General features: G+C 43.0%; 1 long non-coding RNA gene across 3 annotated transcripts; it reads right to left on the reverse strand.

The window, feature by feature from the left end:
- Window positions 1-480: 480 nt before the first annotated feature.
- On the reverse strand, window positions 481-2,949 carry LOC143546061 (uncharacterized). 3 transcript variants are annotated; one of them, XR_013137545.1, is made up of 6 exons: window positions 2,739-2,949; window positions 2,249-2,328; window positions 1,990-2,086; window positions 1,189-1,314; window positions 1,023-1,100; window positions 481-641 (listed from the first exon to the last, which is right to left on the reverse strand). It is a non-coding gene; the product is annotated as an uncharacterized LOC143546061 (long non-coding RNA). The 3 variants fall into 3 exon arrangements; XR_013137543.1 differs by lacking the exons at window positions 481-641; window positions 1,023-1,100; window positions 1,189-1,314 and adding exons at window positions 1,450-1,540; window positions 1,619-1,693; window positions 1,780-1,830 and having other exon boundaries at window positions 1,915-2,086; XR_013137544.1 differs by lacking the exons at window positions 481-641; window positions 1,023-1,100; window positions 1,189-1,314; window positions 2,739-2,949 and adding exons at window positions 1,450-1,540; window positions 1,619-1,693; window positions 1,780-1,830 and having other exon boundaries at window positions 1,915-2,086; window positions 2,249-2,624.
- Between the last annotated feature and the right edge of the window lie 5,012 nt (window positions 2,950-7,961).

Raw genomic sequence — 7,961 nt, forward strand, 5'->3', positions numbered from 1 at the left:
ATATATTAAACGTTGAAAATCACTAAATAAGTAATGGAAAGTTGGACTAAATATTTTACTAAATGCTTAAATTTGAATTTATATTCATCATCATCATCATCGTACATAGTATATCCCACCAATAGCAAAGCTATGGTAGGGTCTGAGGAGGGTAAGATGTAGACAGCCTTACCTCTACCCCATAGGGATAGAGAGGCTGCTTCCGGTGAGACCCCCGGCTCGATAGTGGTTTTGCATCAAGCCTTGGACATAAGGCACATAGCACTCAAATCATCGGGACACCGGCTGATTGGTGCATGTACCCTTGTCTTTCGACTATCAACGCCACCACATGATGCTTGATTAACCTTCCGCCACTTTTAACGTTATTTTCACGAGATTAGTAAAATAATGTCAAAATTAGTGCAATTTCACTTTTGCCCACCCGAGGGTTCACACATATATACATTATATGCGCGCACCGCAAGCAGGGCGTGAATTTATATTCACAAAACCGAAAAGGAAAAACTAAGTTTGTAGTCGGTTGAAGGTGAAACATACCATCCGGTTTAAAACTGTGCAGCCCCTAAAGCATTCTCTGAGCAAGGATCCATTGGGCCTATGTATGTTGTCTTCCATAATCCATCTTGATTGTGAAAGTACTTTGTTACAAAATTTACAAAATGAATTGGGGTTAATAACAACCTTATCTTAAAATTTATGATCATTTTTTTTCTAAACATATGATAAATTAAAGAACTTTAAAGCTAATTAACTCAACGTAAATATCATTTAAGACATAATAGAGGATTTATTATTAGGAAGCTAAAATTTTCTTTAACCAGCTAAAAACTTTAACCGGCTATAGAGTAAATTTTGGTAAAGCCCGAGCCCTAATACTTAAAACCCCATTACCCCAACCGACAAAACCTGCACCCAAAAAACCCGGGAGCTGAAGCTTTCCTTGAATTACCAAAACATGCTCTATAACCAGCTAAAAGTTCTAACTTTAACTGGCTACAAAGTTTTAACTTTCAACTTACATATTTACTTGAAGTTTCTGTGATGTTGGTGAACTGCATGGTGTGTGGCTGCAACATAAGGCTAAAAACTTCTAGAACCTGTAAAAGAAATTAAAAAATATTCAAGAATATGTTGGAAAAGTAAAAAAAAGAATTTTTAATACGTATAAAGGTTTAAAAATAATACTTTTCGTTTTCCATCTTTTGTTTTCCTTTCAGGTAAAGAAGGACTCGCTCCATCTGAAAACAAACAGTCTCCAAAATCCTCGAATTATCCTTTAAGCTCGGTCGGTGAAATCGTGGATGACGGTTTCTGTTTTACACAAATAAAAAAACCACGAACACATACACATACATATAATTGAACAAATTAAAAAAAACTAAGTTTGTAATTGGTTGAATGTTAAACATACCAGCTAGTTTAAAATTGTGCAGTCCCTGAAGCGTTTTTAATTGCCTACAGTCGCTTCCAGCATCTTAAGTAATGCTTGCTAAACACCCTTACCAGAAACATCTCTGCTGATGTTTAAACTCTCAGCCTGTAAGAAACAAAAAATCATTTTTTTAACAGAAAATATAATTCACAAAAATCACTTCAAATGATGCAAAAAATAAACCTTTATGGTTATCTTATCAACTTCATCAATTTAAACCATCCCTTATTGTGCTGCTTGCACATTAAATTCAACAACCTTCAAAACATATATGAACCTTATATTATAGAAGTGTAAAGATATCAAAGATAAATAATTAAATATAGTCATATGTATTGTGGTACCGTAAGTAGCTTATGCAATATAGATTCAACATCATCACCAACATAACCAGCCTGCATAGTATTAAAAATAAGTGACTTTCAGTCACAAGAACACCAAAACAATAGCATATTCCAAATTTCATATAATTTGCAGACCTGAGTCAATGTTGTTGCATCAAGAACTTCATGCTCCATGCTACATTTAGTACCAAAAATATGAAAGCTCAACACATCAAGAACATCATGCTCCATGCTACATTTAGTACCAAAAATATGAAAGCTCAACACATCAAGAACATCATGTTCCATTTAGTACCTGATATGTAAACTGATAAATGCTAATGTGACTAAGTAAAATATATATCTGCAGCAAGACAGCAGAAGAAGCCAACTGTGATAAACAGGCATCAACCAACAAATACAAAATTTAAGCTTTATTATAAATATAAATGAATCGGCATCAACAGCAAATATAAAAAAAACAACTTACAAGATAAACCTTTAAAGACTGTCAGCTGTTTCTTCATGTCATTGCCAGACTTGAGCTTTGCAAATATCCTCTATGATGCCCTGCATGAATCCACCATGTTCTTATATCCAACTGAGAACAATTTTCCATCCTCAACAGTCAATTTAATTTCCAGTTTTAGTACTAAAAGTTCATAATGCCAACAACACATATTAATTAGCAGGGGCTTACAACACTCAATTCATGGTGGATAGAAATTATATCAAGTTACAATACTACTGTAAAATGACTAAAAATTGATGGATACGTGTGATTAAAAAAATAGTTCATCACACATTGCGAGTGGCACTAATGTTGGAATTTCATCTAAATCAACCAAAGATGATTTATATCTAACAAATATGAGCAGGCCATATTCATCTAATTTATCCGAACACGAACACGAACATATAATTGAACAATATTGTTTTAAGTGAATCATTTATTATAGAGGAGGGAATTGCGATGTTACCTGATAATAAGCAGCAAAGGAACAGGGAAGATAAATGTTCGGCAAAAAATTGAATAACATATCGGAATTAGAAGCGGTGTCGCACATGTAATCGGAGAAGGAAGAACACTGATAGCAATTAGCAGCGGCATCGCACCGAGGGTTTGTAATCGGAATCTGCTGCGTATTATTTTGTTATGGAGTCTTGTAATCGTCAGAGAGAGAAATCAACGATGAGGGTTTATGATTTACCCCAATAATTCTACTATGGGTCGGGTAATGACCCATGTGAGATCCAACTAAGAAAACATAAATTAAAAAGGAAAAAGAAAAAGAAAAAGAAAAAGGAGAATGGCTATCAAAGTGTAGTCTTTTATTAGTATTGTAGATTTATAATGTGATATAAAAGGAATCTAAAAAATCATTATTTATTGCTTCTTTATATACAATTTATTAAATTTAAGGTTAAAACTCACTCATGAAACAATAAAAATGTGATTAAAATAGTAAGAAAATTACATATGAAGAGGTAGGTCCCAGCAGAGCCCGGTTGGTCCCACAAGACTCACCTTGAACAGGGACGTCTGCGCAAAGGCCATCTGCTCCCGCAGGACCCACCATGCTCAGAGAACCTTAAGCGCAGTACGCAAGCTGTACACGCAGGGAAAGCCTCCCAATGGTAAAGTACCCCGCCTGTTCCCGCAGTTGCGGATACAAGCCATCAGGGAAGGCTACCCGCAGACAGCAGGGCTACACGCACAAGACACTAGATACTTCAGTAGTCACATGAATGAATGAGCAAGGCGGGAACAATCCCGCCTAAATGAGCCAGTCTGTATGATTCTGAAAGATCTTTTGTACTATACCTACCAAGGTATGGATAGGACAGACGATCTGACCAGAACAGCCCATGAGCCAATCACAGGGTGACAGCTCACCGACAACAGTGCGAGGAGGAGCACCCTCTAGTACTGTTTGTCACTATTAGCCGCTGCCTACTCACCAACCCTTACTGTGGGGCATGCGCAGCCTACAGTTGGTGGAATAGTGTTACTGTTGGCCGTAACCTATCCACCAACCAGCATGGCCTGCGTACAATCCACAGTAGGTGGGACGTGCATAGTCTACAGTTGGTGGAATAGTGCAGCCGACTTTGTTACTGTTGGCCGTAACCTACCCACCAACCAGTATGGCCTGTGCATAGTCCACTGTTGGTAGAACAGGAATACTATTCAGCCGGCTGTACCTTCTAGGAAACCTACCTTCGGCTATAAATACTCCAACATCTTGGAATGGTAAGATCATCTGCTATCCAGTTATCTAGCAATCTCTTAATATACACTTATATTCAGAGCAACCTAGTCTGATTCTCACGCCGGAGGGTGGTCACAAGGAGGAACCCCCCCCCCCTTCTCAGTGACGAGCTTACGGTGTTTGTTTTGCAGGTCTCCTGAAGAACAACCTTCTCAGCTAGATCTCATCCGTGGGAAACATTACTTAACCCCCAGATTATCTATAATCTGTACCGGGTCACTTAGTGTTTCTTCATTGGCGCCATCCGTGCATAAAAGCTAGAACTAATTTAGTTTTTTCGAATTTTCTGAAGAAATGGTTAACGTTACTCCGGTCCAAAGGCCAGTAACCGACCAAGAAACCCCGGTAACAACCCCAGCAACTGGGGGGAACACCGGCGGTTATACAATCCTTACGAACACTACCCCGACTACCCAAGCCGGGGCAAGTGGAGTAAATATTCCACTGGGGTTCACCAATACCCAGCTGGAAAAACGAACGAGGGCCCCTCGCCAAACACTAGATCAAGTGAAGGCGTGGGCCGAAGCACGGCAAAGAGAATTCCAAGCCGAATTGGATGAACGCTTGCGTTCAGCTCAACAGGCTGACGAATTCGGCAGTACTCGCCAACACCTCAATATGAGCAGTGACTGCGAGTACTCAGACGACGAGTTGGAGTCCGATACCGACGCGAACCCTCGCCATAAGGCGAAAGGGAAGCGTAAGGAGACGGACGGCCAACCAAAAAGGAATTTTGGGGAAGCCTTTAAACCAATCGTGGAGAGAAACCCGCGTGACTTCTCCAAAACCTTTAGACCAACTGCTACAAATGCAGGAAAGTCAAAATTCGCAAGGGACATTGCGGAAGCAATCGCCCCGAGAAGTGCCAAACAAATGTCCAACATTGGCACTTATGATGGTCTATCCGACCCGGACGACCATTTGAACAGGTTCATTGCGGGGGCTACCGTCAGCAACTGGACGGAACCCACGTGGTGCTACATGTTCCAAATGACTCTGGTCGGAGCGGCCAGGGCATGGTTCGATCGTTTACCGATCCACCACATATATGACTGGGCGGACTTTCAGAACAAGTTCAGCCAGCACTTCAGCCAACAGAGGAAGTACACTGAAGAGCAGTGGACGATCCTCAACTGCGTGAGAGAGGAGGATGAATCTTTATTGGACTTCATCACTCGCTTCAACTCCAAAAAGCTTAGTCTCGGCAACATAAGTGAGGATCTGGTTCGCGCCGCCTTCATCCAAGGCGCCGAATACCCAGAACTTATCCGCACATTGACGGGTAAGGATGGCATGCCATCAACTTGGGATGCCATCATGACGGCGGCAAAGCGCTTTGCCGAGACGGAAAAGCAACTGGGAAGGGATCTTCCCCAGAGTACACACCTCTACACGCAGAGGACAAGAGAGAACAATGTCCGGATCGCCCGGCAGAACAAAAGGAGGAGGCTAGGTATTTGGCAGTCAAGGGTAAACTTTGACACCTCATCCAGCTCTCGCCCTCTTGTTGGCGGAAGGGATAACACACACCCTTCAAACCGAAAACACCGGTGGACGCCACTCACGAAGAGCGTCACGGAGATATTTGCCACGGAAAAATTGCCATGGCCAAAAGCCCCATTGATCCGGCAGAAACCTAATGCGGATCAAAGCAAATCCTGTGATTTCCACGGGACAAAGGGTCATGGTACTGAAGAGTGCACATCCTTGAAAGATATTATTGAGACATTTGTCAAGGATGGAAGACTTGCACATCTCGTGGCATCAATCAGGAAGGGAGGAAGGAATGACAACCGGTACAGAGGTAACGGACGAAAGCCCGTCGACATCAGCATCAACATGGTTCATGGTAAGGTCAGAGGAAGAAAAAGGCGAGTGACAGAACCATGCGCGTGGAAGGAAGCTGAGGTGCGCTTCCCGCGAGTGCCAGGAGGCCCCAGCAAAGAAGGCCCCATCGTCATCAGAAGCCAGCTGGGGCATTACATCACTTCCCGCACTCTTGCTGACAACGGCGCTTCGTCGACAGTGATGTACAGGCAGTTCTTTGATAAGCTGGATGATGAAGATAAAGAACGCTTGGAAACGGTCTACGCTTCAATGGAAGGGTTTGACGGCAGTACAGAAACCCCCCTGGGTATCCTATCTTTCCCCGTTACTCTTACTGATGGGAATCATTCACGCACTGAAGACGTGGATTTTGTCGTGATGAAAAAGCCACACCACACGTACGACATCCTATTCGGAAGAGACGGGATGGCAAGATTCAATGCCGTGGTATCTTCAGTCCACGGCATGATGGGATGGCCAACAGCTGAGGGTGTAGCGATGATCTCTGGCATTCCCCAGGTATGCATTGCATCTGTCTCATCTAAACCCAAACCGAAAAAGGCTAAACCAACCATCACTGAACCGGAAAAATGGGCCTTCAATGGCAAATACCCCGACCAGGCCGTTACCATTGGACCAACAATCGTTGATCCCACCCGCATATTACTCAAACGCTTACTGCAGAAAAACGCTGACATCTTTGCGTGGGCACCAGCTGACATGACTGGTGTACCCCGAAGTAAGGCGGAGCATAAGCTCAAGTGCGATCCGGCTGTTACGCCAGTCGTACAAAAGCGCAGAGTAATGGGGCCTGAACAAACTAACGCGTGTAGAACCCAAGTCAAGGAACTCCTTGACGCAGGCATCGTACGCGTTAGTAGATATCAAACATGGGTTGCAAATCCCGTAATGGTACCGAAGAATGACAAACAATGGCGCATGTGCATAGATTTCAAAGATTTGAACAAAGCATGCCCCAAAGATTGTTATCCGTTACCAGAAATTGATCTCAAGGTGGATTCGTTGGCACCATTTCGCCTTAAATGCTTCTTGGATGCGTATAAGGGGTACCACCAAATCCACATGGCCATAGATGACCAGGACAAAACCGCATTTTGGACGCCCGATGGTACATTTTGTTATAAAATGATGCCATTCGGACTTAAGAATGCAGGGTCTACGTACCAACGACTAATGGACAAAGAGTTTCATGCCCAAATCGGGAGAAACTTGGAAGTCTATATGGATGATTTGGTCATCAAAAGCCTCGAGCCAGAAGCGATGTTGAAAGACATTGAAGAAACTTTCAACACGCTCCGAAAAATAAACATGAAGCTCAACCCGAGCAAGTGTTCATTTGGGATGGAAGAAGGGAAGTTCTTGGGAGTCATTGTTACTAAAGATGGCTTCAGAGCGAACCCTGAAAAGGTCGAAGCCATTGTTAAAATGGAATCACCTACCACCATCAAACAGGCTCAGACACTGAATGGACGACTAGTCGCACTTAATCGCTTCTTGGCAAACCATGCGGATAAGTCGTTTCCTTTCGTGTCAACATTGAGAAACTGCTTGAAGAAAACGCACTTCCGCTGGACACCAGAAGCGGAAGCAGCTTTTCAGGAGATTCGGTCACACTTGATCGAACTTCCAACACTTACAGCACCACAAGCAGGAGAGGAGTTAATCCTATACCTTTCCGCAACAGACAGAGCAACCGGGGCAGTCCTGCTAGTAGAACGAAAGGGCATCCAGATGCCAATCTATTATGTTAGCCGTGTACTAACAGACGTAGAAACCCGGTACTCTACCCTCGAAAAATTAGTCTTAGCACTTATACACGCTTCACGCGGGTTAAGACGATATTTCCAGGGTCACCCAATTACCATTCTCACCAACTTCAAACTCTCAAACGTTCTAGGCAAACCCGAATTATCGGGACGACTAGCCAAATGGGCAATTGAATTGGGAGAATATGCAATTAAGTACAAGCCAAGACCAGCCATAAAAGGCCAGGTCATGGCCGACTTTATTGCAGAAGTCCCCGCTTCGCGGGAGAAAGAGTGCCAGGAGGAGGCTCAACCCTCCTCAGCACAGGACATCAAT

This window comes from Bidens hawaiensis, unplaced genomic scaffold, assembly GCF_021521415.1.
Source record: "Bidens hawaiensis isolate Kalapana, Puna unplaced genomic scaffold, B.hawaiensis_p1.1 tig00014201_1, whole genome shotgun sequence".
Taxonomy (NCBI): domain Eukaryota; kingdom Viridiplantae; phylum Streptophyta; class Magnoliopsida; order Asterales; family Asteraceae; genus Bidens; species Bidens hawaiensis.